Raw genomic sequence first — 26,243 nt, 5'->3', positions numbered from 1 at the left:
TCTGGATCTGGACTGGCCCTCTGCTTACCCACAGAATACAGGGAGAAAGCTGTGTAAGTTCCCTTCTCCACAGTTAAAGCAGTCCTTGTCACCATCATATGTTAGATCACATGTCAGTGTCTGTGACATAGTCAGGCCTTGGCTTCTCAGGATCCACTCATTACAAGTGAATTTATGTGCCTTGAAGCATATGGCCTTGATATATGATCCTGGAGCAAAAGAGCAAGGTATTTCAAGCTGGCCACAATTTTATTGACTCTCACAGGCTTGCTTTGTAGTCATTCCAATAAACTAGACAAGAAATTCCTGATGCTCCAAGCTATCCAGTCTACAGGACTCCATTTCATGATTCAGAGTCCAACTAAACAACTCAAGAGTGCTTTTGTGTGACACTGTGACCACAGGAATAAATAATTGCTTAGCAATTTTCTTTGAGGCAGAAAATTCTAAACATGGAAGAACCATTTCCCCTTAATGGGAGCCAGAAATCCTGTAAGTGCTTGAAATGGCATTCACAAGTCTGAATGGTAAACAGATAAAAACAGGAGCGCACCAGTTGCACAAATGACTTGCTTGTCACAAACTTGTCATTGCAGTAATCTAACATTTCTTTCCCAGAGCCCGATGGAAACGATGGAACAAACAGGCCCTGCTGACGTTTTGGCTCTGCTAAGCCTTCCTCGGAGCTAAAGCATCTGCAGCATCTTCCTGTTCTAGACCCTTTATCTGTTGAAGTTAGCTGATACTGTACATGTCAAAGAAATGTTTGACTATTGCATTAACAAGCTGATGACAAGCAAGTTATTCCTGCAACTGAAATACTGCTGCTTTTAGTGGGCTGCCATCTTGACCTTCATCTTCTCCTACAGAAGAACCCTAACGGAGCGGAGCACTAGGGAGATACCAGTATTGTTGCCCGAGGCTGTACAGATAGACAAGGACCACCTGTTTGGAACTTAGGCACAGCGATATAGGGGACACACCAGGCAATTCCATTCGGGTTATGGATAGGATTTCCTGGTAAAACATAAACGTTGCCAACACATTGCACTGTCCCAAGGATTCTCGTGCTGGAATAAAGGGAGCTGCACAGAAATTCATTTTCTACTATACCTCCTCCATTCCCCACCCACGTGGGGGGGACCCATATATACTTTATAAAATGTTAATAGCTGGGAAAGTTAATGAAAAGTGTATACCAGCTTCAAACCTCGTTTTTGCCAGTTCTTGGAGTTCCTCCCATCAGTAGCTTCTCTCCTAGCCTCCTCCTCATTCAGGATAGCATCTGCAACTCTCTAGACCTAGTCGGAGCCATGCTCTTGTCCATGAAAAGTCAGGTGGGTCCATTAGCCTCCTCACAGAAACCTTCGACAGCCCTCTCTAAGACAGCACCACTTCATCTCCAACCTCAGCTGCCAGCAGGGAGTGCTCATACGCTGTGCAGCTTCCAATTCTTGCCTTGCTGTTTGAGTAGCCCTCCTCCCTGGGGGGGCCCACCCCTGGTGTTCCTTGAGTGTGCAGTGTGGTGGGTCCCAGGCTATCAGCATATGGAGCTGAGTTGGAGCCTGTAACAGGAGCCTGGCCTGTTATGCCAGAGTATTCTGTCTCCGCTGGTGCCTTGGGCGTATCAGCCCTGGGAACAATGGAGCCTTCACCCTCAGACTTTGGCCTTCTCATAAAGCTGAGCGTCTCTTACTCATCAAGGTGTCAGGTGCCCTGTATTTTTTTTAGACCCTCGGTTAAAGGTGCATTGATATTGTCTTGTCTGGTTTAAATATTGAGGAGAAAAACTTGCATTCTCAGACTTATTTTCTGCTGTTGCCTCAGGTGCTTTCATTTTTAAAAGTCTTGTGTAAAAATGGTTATCATCATTCAGCCATGAGACTCATATTTCTTGCCAAAGTAGTGACTGGGCTTACCTTTCTTTTAGATTTGGTGAACTGACCACAGTACTGTCTCCCAGATGAAATGTTCTACTCCCATTCCAAATATCTCACACTGCAATCTATACCTCCGCTTTGTTACCTCAGAAGACAGGTGGGAAGGGTATGAGAGAGGGTCCTGTTTTTTCCACAGTTAAGGATACTATCCCTGGAAAAGGAGGTGAAGGTAGTTTGAGGTAGGGCACTTATATTTTCTGTAAAAGAACACATGTAAATGAACTATTGGAATTTTAAATGGAGTTCTAGTGACTTTTTCTTTTTAAAGTTCCTAATAGGATTTCTGTAATGATTTTGTGTTTTATTTTTTTAATAGAACTTAAATGGCAAAGAAATAATATGCTATTTTTGATTCAGGAAAAAAATAAAAGTCTTTTTTTATGGGAACTCTCTTTTTAAATACACGTTAGGGAATAGATAATGGCACCAACAATAAAAAATGTTCTCTCTTCCTAGTCTAAGGGATAGCTGATTAGTGTATGTGTACATGTTTTTAATATGTGTTTACTTATTTGATTGTCTATTTATTTTAAGAAAGAAAAGAAGGAAGAGAGAAAAGAAAAATTCTTATGCTAGAGTAATCTCATTAGATTCGTTGGGTTTTAGGGCTGGAAAGGAACTCAATGATAGTCTATGACTTTGTATCACACTCACGCTTGAGAGATGTGGATACTGAGACCCAAAGATGTTTAATAACGTGAACAAAGATACACAACAAGATTGTGGCAGAGCTAGGCCTAAAATTTTCTTTTAAACAAACAGTGTCATTTGAATAATTCACAATGATGTACTTAAGTCTAACGGGGCATTTGTTTTTTTGGAATAACTGGGTTTGTGCCCTGGCTAAGCCAATTTAGGGATATACACTTGAATAGTTTGGAGACATTTCTTCCTAAGCTGTAGTTTATCTGAGTCATGTAAGAAACCATTACAATTTCAATTAAATGTTTTCGCTTATAAGATTTCAAAGAAACACTTACCCCATTCCCGTTTTGGCACCTGAAAACATGTATTTTTTAATGGGTCTGTTCCTTTAATAAGTATTCGTTTAAGTAGGTCATATTCTAACATTCTTGAATATAAAAAATCTTTTATCAGATTAAAAGAAATCTGGTTTTTATTCCCACTTTTAGCCATGTTTGAGTTGGTCCTTGTTGTCAGTTTCAACAAAACACTGATTAAGTTAAAACATCAATGTTTTTGTTCATTTTGGTTCTTTTAGTTTAGCACAAGGGAAAAATAAAAAATGCATTTACCTTTTTGCAGCCATGACAGTTACATACTCTATTTTTCATTTATGCAAAACTTTGTTTTTGAGGGTTTTCTTTTTGTTTCATTTCTCCGTTTTTGCATTTTCCAAACACCTGTACCGTGGCTGGTGGCGAGAGTAGCGGTGGCTGACGCTTTTCCTCCACACTTTGAGGGGAAGAGAATTGGCTGGAATAAAACCTTGCCTTCCACATGGTCGACTTGAAATACGGCATTGAAAAGGTATCGTCTCTTTTTTCTTTTCTGAAACCAGAGGTGAAACGCACGAGCCAAGAGCAGTGTTGATGCCAAACCACCTGTTGATTCATATCAGAAAAGTCCTTGGCAAGGCACCCCCCACTTCATCTTTTGAAACCCTGACTAGATGATTTCTGTGCATTGGTAGCATCATATCAACAATATATGCTGCTGGTCACTCACTTAAGAAAGCCAAGATTCTACACGTAGTCAAGAGATGAATTGAAAGTTTTGCTTTTGCTTTGACAAAACAAGCACTTTGTAAGTATGTTTGGCTGTGAAGTGTTTATTGATTCCTGGAGTATTGGGATCTATTGTTAGGGACAGTGAAAAGAAGGTGACGCTAGAGCTTCCTTTCACCTTGATTAATTCTAGTTAGGAAAAGCAGTAGTCTGTCTTATCAATTATTTTAAAGTAAAATATTTCAAGCACATAAAAATATAAAGAATAATGTGAACACAAAAGAATCCACACCCAAATTAAACAAATATTTGGCACACTTATTTCTAAACCTGTTTTTTTGTCTTTTATTATTCTAAGTTACATAAAATGATGTACACAAATTAAGTATATAGTTTGATGAGCTTTCACATAAGTACATATCCATGTGACAACACCCAACCCAAGATACAAAACATTCACAATACCTTGGAAGAGTCCCTTGTGCCCTCTTGAGTGTGATATTCTCCAAACCTTTAACAAAAGGTTAAAAACAAGCAAAACTATTCTGACCTCTATCATTATGAATTAGTTTTACATAAGCCAATAGCCATAGTATGGCTTATATAAAATGTATTCTACTACAGATATCACTAAAATCTGTTTGTTGAGTCTCTCATTGTTAGACGTTATTTCTAGTATTTCCCAATCACAACCAATACTGCAGTTAACATTTTTATACATGTTTTTAAATGGAGGAGGAGTTGCTTAACTATAAGAAACATGCATTTTCAATTTCACTAGGAATGTAAAATTTCTCTCCAAAGTGGTAGTAGCAATTTATACTCTCATTAGCCATCTGTGAGAACTTCTCCACATACTTCATAACATTTGGGATGGCTAGACTTTTAAATTTTTTGTCAATTTGATAGGTATTAAATAATATCTCATTTAAATTTTTTTTTTTTTTTTTTTTACTTATAAACCATTGGGATTTCCTTGTGCGTGTTGCCTGTTTGTATCTTTACCTATCATTCTGTTAGGTCATTTGTTTTGCTATTGTTATTTGGAACGGTTTTGGTTTTGGTTTTGGTTTTGGTTGTAGTATTCTGGATTCTCGTCCTTTGGGCAATAGAGATTACAAATATATTTTCTTAATCTGTGTCTGTAGTAGCTTATTTTGAAAAGTTTCTAATTTTAATGCAGTTAAGTTATTGATATTTTAACCTTTATAGTTTGTGCTGGGGCACCTGACTGGTTCAGTCAGTAGAGCATGCAACTCTTGATCTCGGGGTAGTGAGTTCAAGCCCCATGCTGTGTATGGAACCTACTTAAAAAAAAAAAAAAAAAAAAAAAAAATATATATATATATATATATATATAGTGCTTTTATGTCATTTAAGAAATCCTTCCATATGACAACCTTCCTTTATTTTCTTCATTCCTTTATTTTCTTCTAACAGTTTAAAAGTTTGGCCTTGTACATTTAGATCTCTAAACTTCTTGGCATTTATTTTTGTATGTGATATCTTACATGTACCCTATTTTATTCTTTTTCCATGGATAATCCAATCATCCCAGCACCATTTAACAAGTTAGCCATCCTTACCCACTAATCTGTGATGCCATCTCTTGCCTACATTAAATGTTTTTTAGGATCTTTATTTCAACCAGTAAACTGTTTCTCTATTTTTGTGCTGACACCACAGTGCCTTAATTATCATAGCTTTATAATATTCTTGCTGTCTGATAAGGCAAATCTCTCTACACTGTTAACATTCTCTTGGCTCCCCTTGCCTTTTGCTGTTCAGTATAAATTTAGGATTAGTTGGTCAAGTTTTACAAAAGCCTTGCTGAATTTTATTTGTAATTACATTAACTTTAGAGAATAATCTGGGGGGAAATTGACATTTATATAAAATTGTGTCTTTCTACCCATTAACAGACTATATTCCTCTACTAAATCAGATCTTCCTTCATGTTCTTTAATAATGTTTTATAAGTTTTACCACAAAGGTCTTGCTAGAAGCTATTTTGTTAGATTTCTTCTCGTATTACTTAGATTTTTGTTCTTTCATGTGTAGATTCTGTTTTCCTTTTCATTGTTTATTGGTCATTATTGGTATATATTTAGCAACTTTGCTGAACTCTCTTATTAGTTCTAATGACTAAACTGAAAATTCTCTTAGATTTTTTTACATAGGCATGTATATCATCTGTAAATAATGACAGCTTCTCTCTTAAATTCTAGTTAAGTGTTCAATTTCTTTTTCCTGTCATATTGCATGACTAAGAACTTATATAGTATTGAATAAAAGCAATGATATTATGAATATCTGTTCTATTTCTTACTTTAATGGTAATTTGGCAAATGTGACTTTTGCTTAGCATTTTGATAAATCAAAATTACTGTGTTAAGAAAGTTTCCACCATCTATTTTTAGTGTGCAATGCATTTTTAATCAGGAATACCAGTCAAATTTTATCCAATGCATTTTCTGCATCAATAATATGATAAAATTACCCATTAATTGGTAATATTTTACATGATATTAATACATTTCCTGATATTAAACATTTCTTACATTCCAGGAAAAAAACTTTACTTGGTCCTGGTGTGTTTTTTTAATCCACTGTTGAGTTTAATTTGCTGATATTTTATGTAATATGTTTGTACAAGGAAATTAGTCTTTAATTTTCCTTTCTTAAACTGTTATTGTAGAGTTTTGGTGTCATGGTGATATTAGCCTCATAAAATAAGTTGAGCAACATTCATTTCTTTCTTTTTTTTTTCCTATTTCTGAAATAGTAGTCATATTAATAGGATTACCTATTCTGAAAATGTTGTTAAACTTGCCTGAAAAATCATCTGGACCTGGTATTTTCTGTCCATAGTGGGAAGGTAGAGTAGGGTAGACTTCTGAGTATCAGTTCAATTTCTTCCATGGTTACTGGTTTATTCAAATGTTCTATTTCATCTTAAGTCAATTTGAATACTTTTTTAAAGAAAAATATACAATTAACAGTTAATCTACACTTTCAAACTTATTGCATAAAATTGTTCATAATGGTCTCATGACTTTTAATTTTATCTTTAATAGGCCCCCCTCTTATTCCTAATATTACTTATCTGAGCCTTTTTTCTTACTCATTGTTAGACATTTTTCTGTTTCATTTACTTTTTTTAAAACCTGTCTTTTGATTTTATTTATCTACTTTATTGTGTCTTTGTATTGTATATCATTACTTTGTGCTTTATCAACATTATTTTTTTCAGTCTACTTCTTATAGTTTAGAACATTTTTCTTTTTCTAGATTCCTGTGTTAAATTATTACTCATTTCGATGCTTTTTCTTATTTTCAAAGATGAATTTTACTCTCTTAAGTTTCCTTCCAAGTTTTTCATTAGCTGCATAGCTTGTTTTAGTTTGTAGTTTTGTTCAATTTTAAATGTTTTGTAATGTCTGCTTGATTTATTTTTAACCCTTGGGTTGCTCAAAAGTGTATGTTTTTACTTTCTAAACATAAATTTACTCTATTTTTATTATTGATCCAGAATTTAATTGCATTATAATGAGAGGATGTGTTTTATATGGGTTCAATTAAAATTTTTTTTTAGTTTCTTTGTGACCTGGGACATGGATTTTACTGCTGACTTAAAATCTGTAGGTGGTTTATCTATTTCTCTAGTGCTCATATTAAAAATTTTGTATGTATACCTAGCTATATATTTTTCTAATTAAAAAATAATCCACCTTTTAGTATTTCTGGCTTTCTCCTTAATGTAAAAAAGGTGCCTAGCATGTTTTATCTATTTACTAATTATCAATCTGTTATGATAATTGAATGGAGTTTTAGTTTTATCTGTTTGTTTTAAAACATATGCAAAAGTGGTTATCGTTGATTTTAACAGTTAATGCCTAATTATATGTACTCGTATATTTAAGCTATTGCTGTGTCCACCATTATTCTCGGATGATATGGCTTCCTTTCTGGGTTCACTTTTCTTCGTGTTCAATTACATCTTTTAGTAATTCTTTGGTAGAGCCCTGGGAAGTATACTCTTTTTATATATCTAAAAATGTTTTTATTTTATCATTTATCTTAAACGGCAATTTATCTAGATATTTTTGTTCAGCAGTTGAGGGTATTACTCAATCTTACACAGTTGTTCTTTAACTTATCATTACTTAAGAGAAATCTGCTGTCAATCTAGTTTTCATCACTTTGTAGGTAGTCTGTCTTTTCCCTCTGGTGACTTTTAAAAGTTTTTCTGTATCCTTGATGTCTTATAGTTTCTCTCCAATGTGTCTAGATATGGATTTATTTTGAACTATCAGTCATGAACTCAGGGTTTACTTTCTAATCTCAGGTCTCTAATGCTAGAAAATTCTCAGTTATTATCTTTTCCTTTATTGTTTCTTTGTTATTACCTCCATTTTCTTCAGGGATTCTTATAAGATATATATTGCTGTTTCCTAGTCAATTTACATATCTCAATTGCTCTTTCATTTTCTAAAAATATATTTTACTTTCTGTGATTTTTTTTCTGAGTGCATTCCTTAATATTACCTTCCAACTCACTAATACTCTCCTTGAAATTGCCCAATTTTAAATTATCCTATTTCATTTTTAATGCCAATGAACATATTTTTAATTTTTAAGATTTCTGATTGGTTCTTTATTCACCTATTCTTATCTTTTTGCTCTCTGTTGTTATTTAATAATTTCTTATTCTCTTATAAGTATGATTTTTTTTTAAATCTCTGAGCATTACAAACATATTCATGTTGAGGTCATTGTCAGACAATTCTATAAAATCAAATTCACATGTAGTGAATGTTCTAATTATTAGTTTTGTTGGTTGTTTTCTTATTAGATTCCTTGTTATGTTTTAGAATTTTGTTTTGCAGGTTAATGTGGGTCACAAGGCTTTTTTTTTTTTTTACTTGTCTCTTAGTTTTCTTTCTTCCTCTTTTTTTCTTTGTTCATACATCCCTGACTAGTGGTTTTACAGTTACCTCTATTGGGATTCCTGGATTCCTAGCCCCAATCCTAACGTTGTAGTGGTAGTTTTCAGCTTTTTCTCTTTAAGCGTATTTGATCATGAGGCTGTGTCTTTACCCTTCCACCTCTCAGTGCCTACAGCTCTATAAGCTATTGCCCCAGGTAGCAGTTGGCCATATTTTTTGCAGCCTCTTACTGAAGTAGTGAGCCAGCCTCAGGTCCACCATTTCATATGGAGCCTTTCGGCCTCATTACTCTAAGAACTAGACTCCCAGCCACCTCTGTGTGTTTCTGGGTCCAGATTTGAGTAGGCTTATAGCTTCAACCCCCTTTGCTGCTTTTAGTTTCTTTGTAAAAATGATCACTTTCTTTTTTAAATTTCACTCTGCTTCTTCAGTTTTCTCATTTTATACTGTATCAATTTTTTTGGTTAACAGTATATCTTAAGTGACACTCCTTTGATTTTCACCTCTCTTTTATTTAGATGTATAATTTTAAAACAGGTATTGTAAATAATAGTTGTTATTGAATGTTTAGCTGGACTAGACACTGAACTTTATAGGTACTATCTTATTCAATCCTCTCTATAATCAGTTATTTTTTATTCCCACTGTATAAACTAGGAAATTGAGGCAAATAGGCTAAATAAACTCCCCTCTAGGAAAGAGGTTATAACTAGTCAATGGCAGAAGTAAGATTTGAACTCAAGTTTCTCCACTACCAAAACTAGTGCTCTTAAAATACCATTATATGTTTAGATTTTGTATTTAAAAAAAAAAAAAAACTATGCTATGGTGTTTGTTTTTTATTTTTAATAAATTAACTATTATTTATTTTTGTAAAAATATATCTGGTCCTACCTCAGAAATTTTATTTTATATTGTCTGTGTTTTTATACATCCTTGGTCATATCCTAGCCCCCTCTTTTTTTCTCTCCTTCTCTCTCTTTTCTTCCTCTTTTGATATATGATGGTTCTATTTGTTATTAATCTAGCAATTTAGAAGTTATAAAGCATAGTTTATTTTTCTAATAACGATTACTATTATTTTTAAAACTCCAGTCCTATTTTCTTTAATTATCATCATTATTGAAATTGTATACTGTATGGAATGAGAAATTTAGGTTGCCATTTCTTCATTTCTCCTCCTGTTCAATTTCCCATTTTTTTTGTTATAATACATTACATCAGTTATAGATAATTTTTAGTTTTACAATACAGCTGTAAAGGAGGATAATCACAAAAAACTAAATCACTTATTTGAGTAGTAGAGAGCTTCTAACACAAAGTAGATACTTAGTAAATATGTGTTGAGTATGAAACAACTGTATCTATTTTATGTATGCACACATGCATACAGAGAAAGAAAACATAGCTGCAATGTCATTAGAGTCTCCCTCTGCTGCTGATGACCCACCTATTCATTTAAACTTTGGATTTTATAAACTGTTGGGCCACCATATGATTTAATAAGTACTCTTTCTTTCAATTCTTTTGTTAGGCAAACACATGCTTTGTGAACAAACCCTTTGCAATCAATGTGCCTCTATCCTAGTTAGTCCCACTCATAGCTAGTTCCATCTTTGCCCCTTCTATCCTACCCTACCCCTATAAATAATAAGTATATCTGGCAACTCCCATTCTCACATCAGTAACTACCCTTAAGTTTTCATTTGCCAAATACTGTGTGATTCTTGAATGTAAAATAGTGATTAAATATCAATAATTGTATCATATTCAATTGCTAATAGCCTGTGTTCTTCCAGAATACTTCATGTTGTTTACTCTAAATAGAAGCATTTTTGGGGGCGCCTGGGTGCCTCAGTTGGTTAAGCGACTGCCTTCGGCTCAGGTCATGATCCTGGAGTCCCGGGATCGAGTCCCGCATCAGGCTCCCAGCTCGGCAGGGAGTCTGCTTCTCCCTCTGACCCTCCCCCCTCTCATGTGCTCTCTCTCTCTCATTCTCTCTCTCAAATAAATAAATAAATAAAATCTTTAAAATAATAATAATGAAATAAATAAATAGAAGCATTTTTTTAAAGAATTTTATTTTTTTTAAGATTTTATTTATTTATTTGAGAGAGAGAGAATGAGAAACAGAGAGCATGAGAAGGAGGAGGGTCAGAGGGAGAAGCAGATTCCCTGCTGAGCAGGGAGCCCGATGCGGGACTTGATCCCGGGACTCCAGAATCATGACCTGAGCCGAAGGCAGTTGCTTAACAACTGAGACACCCAGGCGCCCCTAAATAGAAGCATTTTGAAGTAGTTCTTACTGCTTTATTTTTTAAGGATAGTTCTTAAAATCCCCAATTATAGTCAAAGGAAATTCTTTATAGAAGATGCTAAGAAAATTGGATTTTCCTTTGAATACCACTAGATATTAACAAGAAACTTAATGATGATCTGTAACATGCTAAAAAAATATGATGCTTCTATTGTAGCAAAGTAGACTAAATAAAACAATGTAGATTAACAAGAAAAAAGCAAACTAGTATAAACTGGGTCATTGCTGGTGTGCAAATTTTATGGAAATTTTAATGGCACATTTGATCAATTTATAAGAAGTGCATATTTGTGTTTATAAGAACACTCAAGTTTCCTATGTGGCTGATTTTAACAATCTTTTATATGTAAGAACAGATTGAAATTAAACTGTCTTCCTAGCTGTTTCTATTCTTTAAATTGTAAAAATGATTTTTATTATTCTCAATTTAAAAGTCACTGAACTGGGAATCAGGAGACTTGGTTTCTGGCCCCAGTTCTGTCATTTAACTAGCTCTATTCTCTTGAGTAATTTATTGAACTCTTTGAGTCAGTTTTTTATTTGTAAATATAAAGAGTTGGACTTGATGCTCTGTAAAGCCCCTTCCAATTTTCATGTCTAGTATTCAGCATAGTATCTGTCTGTATCTCTATCATATATAAATACACACATAAAAACTTAACTGCATATAGGTTCCATACATCAATAACCTAAGTTATTCAACAGAATTCTTCAGGAAATATCCAAGAATGGGATTAATTTTCTCCTGAATAAGGCAGTTGAATTTAGCTGATAGATAAATAACTGGGAGCTATAGTAGGTTCTTGATCTGGATTAAAGCAGCATGGTATTTTCAAAAGTACTGTTAGGCAGCAATGTATAGAATGGATCAAAATGGAAGAAATCTGGAATAGAGGCAGGCAGAATGATGCCATGGTTCAGGATGAGATAAGGAGAGTCCAGAATGTAGTGATAACATCAGAGATGGAGTGGAAGCAAAAGATATGAAGATACTGAGATAAGTATTTGTTTAAAAAAATCTAAAAAGATTATGAAAAGAAAAATCACAGAAGAGGAAATACAAATGTCTAATGAACATGAAAAAGTATTATAACTCACTAGCACTTAAAGGCATTATTTATAAAAATAATACTTCTCAATGTTGGTAAGTGTGCAGTTAAACTGGCACACATATAGTGATGGTGGGGATATGTACTGACATGAAATTCCACAAAGTAAAATGGCATTGTATTATGAAGAAACTTTCTTTAAAAATGTTATCTTTTTGACTCAGTAATTTTACTTCTAGGAATCTATCTATCGGGAATAGAAACTCTAGACCGAGATTTATGTATAAAGATGTTCATCACAATGTCATTTACAAAAGTGGAAAAAGAGAAAAACAAACCTAAATATTTAATTGGAGAAATTATTGAACAAATTATGGGACAGCCATAGATATCATTGCATATAAGATATTTTTAAAAATTCTTTTACTAGAGGGTGCCTGGGTGGCTCAGTTGGTTGAGCGACTGCCTTTGGCTCAGGTCATGATCCTGGAGTCCCGGGATCGAGTCCCGCGTCGGGCTCCCTGCTCGGCAGGGAGTCTGCTTCTCCCTCTGACCCTCCCCCTCTCATGTGCTCTCTCTCTCATTCTCTCTCTCTCGAATAAATAAATAAAATCTTTAAAAAAAAATTCTTTTACTAGAAAATGTTCATGAAATAATGTAACAGAAAGTACCTGATCCAAAAGAAACTTGTACACCTAACATGATCCTAAATTTAAAAAATGAAAGTGTATGGTTATAATCGAAGGAAATACATTAAAATGTGAACAATATCTGTATGGTGGAATTAAGTGATATTTTATTTCTTCTTTTTCTTAATTTTAAGAAATCTTAATTTTTCTTAATTTCTGAATGTTCTAAAAATACTATAATAGAAAAATAAAAATTTTAAGCAAACAGCAAATAATTTAAATAATATTAATTCCAAATTTGATGCTAATTCAATTTAAAAGATGAATACATGTTTACTACTTATCACCCCTTAATGGAATTAAAATGTTTTGCTTTTCCAATTTATTAAGCTTTTGAAATATCTGTGATACAGATTTTTGGAATCATATATTGAATATGATATGGCATGTATTTTCTGAATCAGACCACATTGTTTCTATTGCCCAGTGCTTCTCAGAGTCTCTGTTTGGGTTTTTTTTGTATCCTTGTATATTTGCCTCAGGTTATCAGTTTGTGCTCTGACGTTGTAGAACCTCATTTTCTTTAGTCTATCAGTCAGTTCTGACATTAATACACTCAGAGCACATGCACATGTATATGAGATTATCAGAAGGGAAGAAATCTAGATCACTATGTTTTCAATTGTTTTTAACTTCTAAATTTCTCATCCTATAGAAATTTCATAATCTAATAATAATAGCATTTGAGTAATTGAGACTCATGAAAATGAAGTAAAGGACACAGACAATATGTCAGTATAAAGTCACTTTTATTGGTAGAATAAATTACTACTGATAAAATTTATCAAGCACCCATCTCAAGAATAGAATCTTGGCTACTCTGTGTAAGAATGAATAAACATAACAACTTACTTGGCTCTGTTCACAGAACTTAGCCAAAAAAGAAACCCAGTTAGATGCCAGGAAGAATGAACCAGATAAAGTTTTATTGGCTCAAAATACACAAGTAGAATTTGTCCACTCCTTTTCTAACAAAACCGTTTAAGTAAAAATGTAATCTTTTAAAATCTAAATTCTTTACACTAGCCAATGGCAAAGTACTGGAGTAACTAAACATTTCCAGACCGCACCCTCTTTCCCTTCTGCCAGATGAACGAACCACTCTCTCTCCAGCTCAGGCCTCCACTGACTACAAGTTAACCCAGAACTATTTATACACAAGCTCATCTCTTTTTCAGAACGGTAATTCCAGTGAAGGTAGAAGTTATGTCCTATTTATCTTTGTTACCTCAGGTTCTGGCCAAGTGCATGATTGTTGAATGAACTAATGAAAGATTAGCAGCTTACTTTAGATGATTTTAGTATCTATAAAGATAAATGAAGGAAAAATTAACTTGGTTTCAAATGTTCGCACCCTATGTATTATTATATAACCAGTTAAGTGATCAGTTAAGGAGCCCACTCTTGATCTCGGAGTCCTGGGATGGAGCCCCATGTCAGGCTTCACACTCAGTGGGGTGTCTCCTTAAGGATTTCTCTCTCTCTCTCAAATAAATAAGCAAATCTTAAGAAAAAAAAAACCCACATATTTTTCTGCAAGGCACAAAGCTAAGAGTTAAAGTAGTGTAGTTCTTTTTTTTTTTTTAAGATTTTATTTATTATTTGACAGAGAGAGACACAGCGAGAGAGGGAACACAAGCAGGGGGAGTGGGAGAGGGAGAAGCAGGCTTCCCGCCGAGCAAGGAGCCCGATGCGGGGCTCAATCCCAGGACCTGGAATCATGACCTGAGCCGAAGGCAGACGCTTAACGACTGAGCCACCCAAGCACCCCTAAAGTAGTGTGGTTCTTAAGAGCTCTTGCAATGACTAGTATGAAACCCACAATAAGCAACTCAGTCTCTGAATTTCAGTTTCTTCATCTGAAAGATGGGAATAGTAATAATGCCTCTTTCATAGCCCTTGCTCTGAAGACTGGATGAGATCTTGCATATCAGACAGCATCATGCCTGGCTAAGCCCGTGGGCTATTATTACTAGAACTAATTCCTCACAGGACAGCTGGTTGTACTTGCACATGTATCTTGACAACTGGGACAGAGGGTAGGTGTACCAGCAGGGCTCACACTGGATATAGAATCAGAGAGCTTAAGTGCATACGCCAGTGTGTTTCAAGCTTTAGAGTCTAAGAATTACTTGGGAAGCTCATTTGAAAGGAAGATCTTTGAGATCTTCAAGCTTTAGAGTCTAAGAATTACTTGGGAAGCTCATTGAAAAGGAAGATCTTTGAGATCTTCAAGCTTTAGAGTCTAAGAATTACTTGGGAAGCTCATTGAAAAGGAAGATCTTTGAGATCTGCAAGCTTTAGAGTCTAAGAATTACTTGGGAAGCTCATTTAAAAGGAAGATCTTTGAGATCTTCAAGCTTTAGAGTCTAAGAATTACTTGGGAAGCTCATTGAAAAGGAAGATCTTTGAGATCTTCAAGCTTTAGAGTCTAAGAATTACTTGGGAAGCTCATTGAAAAGGAAGATCTTTGAGATCTTCAAGCTTTAGAGTCTAAGAATTACTTGGGAAGCTCATTGAAAAGGAAGATCTTTGAGATCTTCAAGCCATAATAATTCAGTTGATTTGCTCTGGAGTGACCTTGATATATGTCTTTTTAACATCCTCCTCTGGTGATCTGGGGTAGCTGGTCCCATACCAAACTCTAGGTAACCCTGCCATCATGACTCCATCACAGCCTAAACTGCATATCACCTCCAGCCTTATGGCATCATTCCCCATGACTTACCCTGCTGAATACTTAGGTGGCTTTGCTACATAAGTATACATACTGCTGGAAAGCAGAAGGGAAGAATAGGAAAGACAAAGTCAGTCAGGAATACTTGAGTAGCTGCAGTAAGTTATTTGTTATTTTGCATTAGTTGGACTAATGGTCTTTTGCATTAATCCAAAATGGAGCTGACTTGACAGGTAAGCTTGAACTTTAGAACAGTAGTTTTCCTCCAATAGCTGTAAAATGATTGGCCATAGTGAAGTTTACCTCCTGTTTTTCTTGTGGAATTGCTATCTATAGAACTTAGATGAATAAGCACAATTGAAGTGCAAAGTGTTAAATGCATGCTTCAATTTAGTCAATGCATTTGCACATTGAAGTAATTAGGATGTATTTAAAAGCATTCTGCTTGCAATACTTTGTTCTCCATTTCCTACAAATCAAATTAGTGAGGGTAGATTTGATTTTGACATCATTTTGAAAATATTTTCTTTTTCTTTTTTAAATTTTCTGAGTATTACATTTTTACAAAGTTCAAAACACAACCAACTGTGACTAAATTCATAAAAACAAAACAAAAAGTCCAAAGTGCAGGAAAATGAAAAACAGCACAGAGTAATATGCAGTAGAACAACATAAATCATACCTCACAAATATAGTTGTAATAATACACCTTATCCATGTCTGATCAATTAATAACAGAAACATTCAGATAGCAAATAGCTCATTCTTTTCCTTTGATTGAGAGCCCCCAATTTAATTATTCATCTCAGTCCAAAGAAATATGAAAAGGTAGCCAGACCTTCTAAGAAAAATCTTAACCATCTCCTATTTTCACTGTAGTATTTGTAATGCAATGAATGAACGTGAAGAAAGAATATAAAGAGTGTTTTCCTTGTTTGCTAACAAAGCATTCAAGCAAGATTATTTTTTAAATAAAGTTAGACTTGGTAGAACCAAGAAATGCTTATGGAGCTATTTGCACAAAGACAGACCTGAGTTTAAATCCCAACTCTGTATACTGTCTGTATGATCTTTGACAAATTATTTCACCTCCCTGAGCCTCAGTTTTCACATCTGTAAAGTGAGGGTAATAGTATCTACATTGCAGCATCACTTTCTTAACATGCAGTGATGTATTGGAAGTGCTGGAATTTAATATGTACTCAACAAATGGAAGTTATTATTATTAATTCGGGAAAGAAAGTTTGAAGGGATAAGAACCCTAAATCTGCTGAGGAAAAAAGACTAAACGAAAATATTCTGTGTTCTCACTTTCTCAGAGGCTATTTACGGGAGTCTCAGATTTTGTCCGAGAATTTTATCTACAGAAGAGATAGTTTTACCTTTGTAATTTTCTTGCCACCCAAATTGTTGTCCTTAATGTAAATCAGTGACCTCAAAACACATGTTAAGAAATACCATTTATACTTTTGAAGTGCGTATTTGAATGACTATAATTTTCTAATACAAATTATTATCATATTCTTTTGTTGAAGTTAAACAGTACTTTGGACTGGGTGCAGATTACATAAATCCAATTCCTCTTATTTTTTCTATACCAACCTTGTAGTTTTAGAAGTATATGTGTTTATGCATAGAAGTGAAGGGGAGAGAGAGAATGGACAAGAACAGTAGATTCATTTGTGCTTCATAGGAAGCAGAGAAATTATCTTGTTCAATCCTGTTGTCAGTGACTAGCTCTGTGTTTCATATATAGAAAGTGCTCAATAAATGATTGTTGAATTAATACATGGGGAGAAATAAAATGCTAAGAAAATATCTGTGTAGCATAAAGGAGCAGCTCAAAAGTAGCGTACGCAGGTAGTAAGCAGAGAGCTTACAACTTACAGATGGGTGTCAACACTCCTTTAGTCAGGAGGGCTCCATGTGGAACTACTGGTAGCCATCTTTATTCAGAACCTCTAATTTTAGCTGGAGGAAGCAGCAAAACCAGAAGAGCCAACTGATCCTCAGTCAGAGAGTCATGACATGAGCTTCATAGAGCTGCAAGGAACCATACAGATTTGCTAATACAGGATCCTCACTTCCCAGCTGAAGGAAATGAATGATTTCCCCAAACATTTGGTGACAAAGTTTATTGATGCTCAAACTTCGGTTTCCTGATTCTGGTCCAATTCCGTTTATATTGGACCATGTTGCCTTTGTGTTAGCAGACTGTCCCCCTGGGGGTTCCCATATATCTACAGTGGCTTCTCATCTTTTGTCTGAGACAGTGCAATGGAACATCCAGCAATGCCTCTGATTAGAATCTTCTCACCTTGTCTGGCATTTCCCTTAGAGCCTAAGAGGTATCAAAAAACAGATTCTTCCTTTGACTCTTAAATTCACTTTTTTCAAATCAAGAAATAATCTATATTAAATTATTATTAACCAAAAAAGATCATTCAAACTACTTTAGCTCCTTTCAAGTGATTATTAATTGGAGCTAAAAGGAATGCAGAAGAAAGAACCAATATAATTTGACTGGAGGAAGTGAAGGAAGAGTTCTGTCCTTGAGGTGTAGGCTAGGGCAAGGCAAGGCTGGGTGGGCTATGAGGGGGGAGGGGGGCAGGGGATCCAGATTACCCAGGAAGTCACTGAGAGATTTGAATCTCAGAGAAGACGGGGGAGAAGAAGAGGTGAAGGGATAGAGAGAAGAAGTAAAAGAGGGGTGGGTGCTGCAGGTAGACTTACAATTTGGTCTTTTGCTTCATTATTTACTGTATTTGTAACCCTTGTGCTCAGTGGGGAGGGAAACCTCGGTTTCAGGTCATTCGCGTCCTGTTATAATTTATATTGCTACTGTCAAGCAATAGCTAGAATGCCTTGAATCAAGTATTAACGACATCCATGAAAGAAGAAATAAAGCATTTAATAGGTAAATATCTTCCCCTTCCACCTAAAGAATGGAGGAAGTGTTGATGGGCTGTTGATGGTGAGTTAAACTGGCATACCAGGAGTTTTTATAAATGGTTTTCCCATGCTCCATTGGATCTGTGGCTGAGACTTCAGTTGTATACCAGCTGTGCGTGCAAAATCTCATAATTATTCTTACTGTATTAAGCATTTTATAGCAATTTTAGCTCTAAAATGCTATGCAATAGTTTTTATGCAAGTGTACCAGACATGTAAGCTGTTCCAATGAAAACATTTCCTTTCATTTAGACACGTGGTTTTAGGTTTCCAAACTTAGCTCTTTGCATTGATGGAAGAATCTTTAGGCCAGACGTCAGGTTTTCTGGTGGGGGGTTGGATTTTCTTGCACATACTTTATTTCTCCAGGCAGCCTCATCAAAAAAGGGGCATTTCAGTGAGTATACAATAGAGATATTAGCGAATACGCTGCTGAGTACTAGCTCCTCCACAGCCCGTCCTGTTGAGAAAGGCACTGGAGAGGAAGGTAGGGTTATCTCGGCATCCCTCTGGGGCATAATGACAAGCAGGCAGAAGGACTTGGACTTAACCTCTCTGCAGAAGGCTGACACCTTTAACACTGCCTCACATGCTGCTGCGCCCTGCAGTGGCAAGTCTTGGGCCCGAGCCCAAAGCTGGTGTGGAGTTTGAACCCTTGGCATTCTGGCCCAGGGCCAAGTGCTATCAATGGAACCCCACTGACACCTTTAGTTATTCTTCCTAGATTAGGATAGTAATTTACTTGTCTCTTTGATTTCAAGTGTCTGGTTTTGTTTCCAGATGCCTCCCAGCTCATCTGTATTCCAGGGGTTTCAAAAGACTTTAACCTCATTGGTTCTTTCCTTTGTCAGTTCCATTTGGTGAACGCAGGAGGGATACAGAGACTACAGAGAGGCGAGGGAGGGGGCGGTGTGCGCATGATGTAGGGGGCCTGTGGGGAGGGCTTGGTGAGACTACAGGAATAAATGAAAGGCATATTCACTTTCAAAACATCAGCTATTGTACCAGAGCAAGTCAGGGTGGAATATAAGAGGTGATGTGTGGGACAATGTAGTGAAAAGTGTCATTAGATAGATTTATGTGTAAAAGCCCTCCAAACAGCAGTAATCTCAAACTCCCCCAAATGACTGCAATATATGAAAGAGATGGAGAGACCATAGAAATTTTATCCCAATGCCCATAAGGTAACAGCACTTGGATTTTAACATGCTATGGTAGGAAAAGGCATTTATTCAGGGGTGTCGTTTCATGTTTACAAGGGCCTGTCTAGCACTGTTTATTGATTTTACTGCAATTCTTTCCCCAGGACCCTGTAGATGGATAATTGCTAGAAATGTCCATCATTAGCAGAGCAACGAGTGCAACCATCACAGTAGGAAAAAGATGCACATAGGACCCTGCAAGCAGCCTTCAAATGGGGGTAGGAGTCACACAATAACACGTGCAGCTATAACTCCAGGCAAACACACACACAACACCCTGTGTAGCCATTGCACTGAGAAAATACGCACAGCCCCCTGTACAGCCATCACACATCAGGAAAATACACACATGGCACCCCTATGCAACCATCACACCAGGCAAAAGCACAGACATAAAATGCTAAGTCAATAGGAATGAACAGCTCATAAAAGCCTACTGGAATAGATTACATCACAGCCAGGTACATCTGTTCTCAGCACTAACCATTATTGTTAGCTTGAAATGCTTAAAATCACTGTGCATCCTCAGGTCTAGGGACAGATTATTCCAAGAAGATTCTGCTAAATAGATCTGGCAATGCAGTGAAGGGGACCTCTACTACATTAAAGTGGTGCATTTTGCATCTCAAAGGCTGTCAACTGTATTTAGAGGAACTCTGTGATTGAAGAACAATGCTCTAGGATGGAATAGCAATTTTTCCAGCCCTTCAAAGTCTGGGGGTGATTTTTACCCCAACCTGAGTTAAGTGTACAACTGAATGGGCAGCTATCAGATTGGGAGGTGACTAATAAAAGCAGAATTGGAAACAGCTTTCATCTGTGCTGCAAAGTAAGCCACTCCATCCTGTTTTAAACTGGAACTCTCAGGTGGGATATCATATCCAGAGGTCTTCGTGAGGTCAGACTTCAAGCCATCAACTGGAGATAAATAAGTAGGAACTATAGTGCTTGCTTCAGAGGGTTGTCTGCCCAACTGGGGGGAATAAAGAAACCACCCACCTCTTCTTTTGCCAGAGCCTTCTCTTTATCCTCTTGCCTCGGTCTATGATGTTATCCTAACTGTGTGACACAGGGGTTACAGCACTGCAAGGGAAGCTCTGTGTGTCCTTCTGAAGACTGGCCCCAAAAAATAGTTAGAAAGAGTTTCAAGCTTGCAGTTCCATGTTTCAATTACAGTGGCGTTACATGTTTCTACTGAGTGAGACAAGTTTCAAGCTAGCTTGTTAAGAATGATTTACACCATAATTCGAGGAAAAAACAAATGTGAGTGACTGAGATTTGAAAGGGAAGAGTAGGGGGGAAAGTGCCAGACTAAACGAATCCTAAGTAAATAGGGTGGGGTGGGGTGGTGGGTGTTTTTTGTGTGTGTGGGTTTTTTTGTTTGTTTGTTACTTTGCTTTTTTAGAAAAAAAAAAGGAAAGAAAGAAAATGTATGTATTGTTGGTAATTACTTCCTCACCTGCGTGGAATGAAGCAGAAGAAAACAGAATTGCTCCATTTGCTCCTTAACCAAATTTTTAAGAGAGGACAGGTGTTTCTCTTCATTCGCATGACATCTTACTGGGAATGAGCAGTACCAGAAATGAGAACTAAGAATTCCACTTCTTCTTCTTCTTCTTTTTTTTTTTTTTTCAAATGTGGTGGAAAGGTTTTGTTAGGGAGAGAAAAGCATTTTCCATAAAACAATGCAGTAGTGACATGAGGTAATTACATGGTGACTGGGACACACCGCATGGCATACTGGAGAAATTGCATGATACCTACGTGATAACTATAGTAACTCTAGTTATCGCTACCATATTATCTCCTGGTAACTATATAATTAGTTTGTGTCACAAAAGCACCCTAAACGTATGCCTGTTCCAGCTACTCTGGTAGGAAAAAAATAAACTTTTTTGCAAGGGGGAAAAAAAGCTAATGAAGAAAGTTGCCAAGAACAGATATTTTGTAATCTGTGCTAAATCTCTGCTGGAAAACATGAACAGTAACGAAGCTGAGAAGACAGTAAAAGAAATTCGGGGCAAGGTGCCAGACGCCCAGACGGAAGGAGAATGTGGACCAAAAGATTGCGACAATCGGGTAATTATGGTTTATGAATTTCAGCTTTAATCTGTAGTTCAGTGAGTCCTGATTAAATATCTGTTAAACACAATTAAAGTTTGTTTTTGTATTTCACCGTCTTGATCAGAATAATTAGAGACTGCGTGTTTCATGTCAAAAGTAGCAAGAGGAATTTTAGTGAATGAACATCGTTTTTAAAAGCCATTTGTAGCACCAGCTGTTGGCATTATTTTATATTTTAGTGTTATCAGCATAAAGATGGTCCTCTGGATGCTGAATAGTTTCCAGCAGGACAAGGATGTTAGGCTGTCACGATGGGCGCGTGCTGCCGAGGCTTCAGTGTTGGAGGGCTCATATTCACAGGAGGGAGTGGACAGGGGAGATGTAGGTCAGGGAAGCAGATATTTTAGGTGAGAGAAGAAGGAAGACATTTGAGTTACATTTATCCAAACAAGGAGCTGGAAGAGGGGATTTCTCATGGTGTAGTCATTTGCGTTAACACCTGAAAGTGCTGGTGAGCCTGTAGATACAGGCTGTATATACGTCGCGCCCGAGAGGAGGGCACAAGAAAGGTGTGATGAGCTATGCTGGAACTCTGTCCTGGTTGGCTCTTGGCTAAAAACCTGGATCTTTTATTCCTGGAGTTGGTAGAAGGTAGTGCTGAGAGAATTTGCCATACTAATCATTCTTTGGCTAGGGATAGCAGTATGAATTCTGTAAAAGGACAAGTTAGAATATAAGAAGGATTAACTAAAACTGGGTAAAGGAGCAAAATAAGACTCTGCAAACCAAAACTAAGACTATGATTTCCATACACATGGGCCAAAAGGGAAGCTGGGGAGTTATAAATTACTATCTCTTAAAAATTCTATGAGGGTATGTGTGCTTACTTCTATGCAGTTTACTCTGATATGAGCTTTACAGAAATAAAATACTGTCTTGCTTGCTATTTGAAATTTGAATACCTGGAAGATTTTGATCCCTGTGGTACACAGAATGATAACTGCCTCCCCCATCCTAATCCTCAGAACCTGTGAATATGTTGCCTTGCATGACAAAAGGGACTTTACAGATGTTAGTTAAGGATCTTGAGATGGGAAAATGATCCTGGATTATGTGGGTGGTCCTAATATAATCACAACAGTCCTTATAAGAGGAAGAAGGAAGCAGTAGGGTCAGAGTCAGAGAAGATGTGATAATGAAGTGGAATCTCAGAGAAAATGAGACAGAAGATGTGGCACTGCTGCCTCTGACAATGGGGGAAGGGCCACGAGCCAAGGAATGTAGGCTGCGTCTAGAAGCTAGAGAAGACAAGAAGGGGGAGTCTCCTCTGGAGTCTCCAAAAAGAATGAAGTGCTGCACCTTTATTTGAGGACTTCTGACTTCCAGAACTGTAATCATTCCTGTTTTGTAAGCCATAAGCAGCAATAGGAAACCAATACAGAACGCATGAATCTGCTCTGTGGATTTCATCTCCACATAAAAGTTGTCCAGTTAAAAGTGCATCTGAGGATGAGAAAAACAACCAGCCTCTATGAATTTCATCTTCTAAAGCCCATTCTCCAGGCTGTCTCTGTGGTGTCACTTGGAGCTACCTGCCTATGTATTATAAATTAAAATCATGGGCAAATTCAACCCCACCCTCCAATAATACATTCCACATGAGTAGAAATATTTACAGGAAGAGAAGACTATAAAGTGAAAATAATTTCTCCAACAACAATAGAAGTTGACATTTGAACACTTAACCACAGGTTGAACCATTTCTCTTTGTCAATTTCCACCTCCAGAAGTGGCAATTTCATGTGGTTCCACATACCCAGTGTTATCTCATTTAAACCTTCCAAAACTAAGATTAAAAATTTCTCCCAAGATTGTAAAATTAATAAATGTCAGAGTTATGTAGAGATTAGGCTACTAAAATGCTTATGTGCAACATATTCAGATAAAAATGAGATTAAATCCCAACTGGCCAAAGGTGTTTTCTCAGAGTTGAGGATGCAGACATGTCTCTCCTGTGCTATTCCACAAAGTGACAGTTTGAGTCATGAGAAAGCTGTAGGGTAAAATGAACATAACCCAAATAGACAAAGACAATGATTGAAATTTGCTACCTACCATCTTTGTATTCAAAAGAGCAAATACTACCACAGAGGAAGAGGGCATAGCAGGTGCTTTAGAACGGTATTGCTTAAAGGATTTCTAGCTTCTTTTGGTTTAAGGCTTCCACTAATAATCTCATGAAAGCTGTGAACCCTCTCCCCACAAAAGGACAGCATCTTGTCAAAAGGATTCACAGGCCCCCCTCAAGCCTATTGATGGACCTCAGATTAATTACCCTTGGTTTATAATTTGTTCCAAGAAAAACACTGTGGGACTGACTGGACTAACATGATTTAAGACCAGAATTATGAGATACTTAGTTACCACATGATTTTGGACCAGTCATCAATGTACACTCAGGTCCAAACTTTTAATTAGTAAAATTAGTACTTTTGATGCTAATGTGCTAGGAAAGTACATTTTTGTTCTTAAAACATTTGAAGTGCATTTAAAGACCCATTGAAAAACACTGATATTGCTCTTGCTTGCTGTCCATTCTTTTATCATTTAGTCATTTATTTATTCATTCATTCAGCAAATATTTATTGAGCCCTTACTGTTATAGGCACTGGGAATATAATAGTGAGCAGGACTCACAAGGTCCTTTTTCCTCATGGAACATTCTAGTTAGAGGAAATAGTTAATAAATATGTAAGCATACTAACACATACCAATGAGCAAAAAGAAGAAAACAAGAGTATAACCTAATAGAAATAGCATGTAAGGAGATGGCATATGGCTGAGACTTGAACAATGTTAGAAACCAGCCACATGAAAATCTGGAGGAAAAGCATTTCAGGTAGAGTGGAATAGCAACTATAAAGACTGAGATTAAAATGAGCTAGGCATGTGAATTATGAAAGAAAGTCACTGCATAAGGAGAAGTATATTGGAGAGGTGATCAGAAAAGGAGTCAGGATCCAGATTATACAGGCTTCATACTGAACGGTTGAGATTTTATTCTAGTTGCAATGGGCAGCCATCAGAGATTGATATGGAAGGGTCTGATTTCACATATAAAAAAATCATTGTCGGGGCACCTGGGTGGCTCAGTTGGTTAAGCGACTGCCTTCGGCTCAGGTCATGATCCTGGAGTCCCTGGATCGAGTCCCGCATCGGGCTCCCTGCTCGGCAGGGAGCCTGCTTCTCCCTCTGACCCTCTTCCCTCTCATGCTCTCTGTCTCTCATTCTCTCTGTCTCAAATAAATAAATAAAAAATCTTTAAAAAAAAAAAAAAAGAAAAAAAAATCATTGTCATTGCTGTATAGAGAAGGGAGTATAGAGGAACAAGAAGAGAAGTAAACCCAACTAATAGTTAAGAAGATGCCCAAAGCTGAAGATAGCAAGTAGTCTCATGGCCACATAATATATTGCCTCGTAGAAGATTTGAGATGTCTCATGTTGAGCAGCCTAGAGAGCAGAAACTGATTTATTAAGTATAGCATCTCTTAATGTTTTCGGTCTATTAAAGGATTGTTTTGGCCTAACAATGTTCTTCCTGAGAGGAAGAGGAAAAAGAAATCTGAGCATAGTCTAATGATATTGGCAAATGAAGAAGTTATTTGGTGGGGAGAGGATTGTTAAGGTAACTGAGAAAGTCCCCAGCAACCAGGAATCTCAATAGATAAGGATGTTATTGAGGTTTTGGACCCATTTCACTAAGGTTCATTACAAGTCTGTTTCTTCTGTTTTCCTGAGGCGAGCTTAAGATCACAAGTCTTCCGAACTCTCTTCTGCCCCTTTTAAATATGGGTTTAGGGGCATCTGGGTGGCTCAGTCTGTTAAGCATCCAACTCTTGATTTCAGCTCAGGTCAGGATCTCCGGGTCCTGAGATTATGCCCCACATCGGGCTCCATCCTCAGTGTGGAATCTGCTTAAGATTCTCTCTCATCCTCTCCCTCTGCCCCTCCCCCTGCTTGTGCTCTCTAAATAAGTAAGTAAGTAAATAAATAAATAAAATCTTTAAAAAAAATTAGATTTAAATGTCCTCCTTCTCACTGCCATCTACCCCTGAAAGTAGTCCACAGAGAAGATCCACAGGGATTAGGGGCAAATGTAATATAACTTGAATAAACATCAGGAAAGGAAGAAATTCTGTTGTTTATAGGAGTTTCCCAGTCGAATTAGATATTTGTGCAATGTATTGGGGCTTTAGTGAGTCATCAACATTACCTAAAAGAAGTTTAGTTCAGTTATACTTCGTCAACCAATTGAAATCCTTTAATAAATGGTGAACCAAATAAATACACCCAAGAATAATGAATGACCTGTATAAAAATAGTGATGTAGTGTTAGTTTATGGACAACTTATTTTCACTAATAAGCTAGAAAATTATATAATTCATTGCTCAATGACATTCATAAATAATGCAAATTAGTAAAATATGCAACTATATATAAAAATATATCTAGAAAATCACTCAGAAGGCAAGGGACAGGAGCCTTTTCCAACTGGCATTCCTGTGAGATCTAAGTTACAGCTTCGGGGTTAAGTGTGACGAGGTGAGAAAACTGCCCTAGAGTGAAGGGTAACCAACTGAAAGTGATATTGAATTTCATAATCAGGGTTTCTAGAATGAATAGAATGCAGATTATATTTCCAGGGAAACATGAGT

General features: G+C 36.5%; 1 protein-coding gene across 7 annotated transcripts in view; it reads left to right on the top strand.

Annotated features, from left to right (window-relative positions):
* ZBTB20 (zinc finger and BTB domain containing 20) overlaps positions 1 to 26,243 on the top strand; it is a 307,719-nt gene that overhangs the window by 45,052 nt on the left and 236,424 nt on the right. For 2 of the 7 annotated variants that reach the window (XM_054504191.2, XM_054504214.2), the window contains exon 2: positions 3,332 to 3,431. The exons of 3 other annotated variants lie outside the window; for them this stretch is intronic. The gene's annotated coding sequence lies outside the window, so the exon portion shown is untranslated. Of the gene's footprint in view, positions 1 to 3,331; positions 3,432 to 18,035; positions 21,543 to 26,243 lie in introns of those variants that run through there. 2 more of the 7 variants (XM_054504216.2, XM_054504217.2) reach the window with 1 other exon arrangement.

Source organism: Mirounga angustirostris, unplaced genomic scaffold, assembly GCF_029215605.1.
Source record: "Mirounga angustirostris isolate CCGP_5_RB_7025 unplaced genomic scaffold, mMirAng1.0.hap1 SCAF_1, whole genome shotgun sequence".
Classification (NCBI taxonomy): domain Eukaryota; kingdom Metazoa; phylum Chordata; class Mammalia; order Carnivora; family Phocidae; genus Mirounga; species Mirounga angustirostris.
Note: the sequence above shows the minus strand (reverse complement) of the source record. Positions and strands in the feature narration are given on the sequence as shown.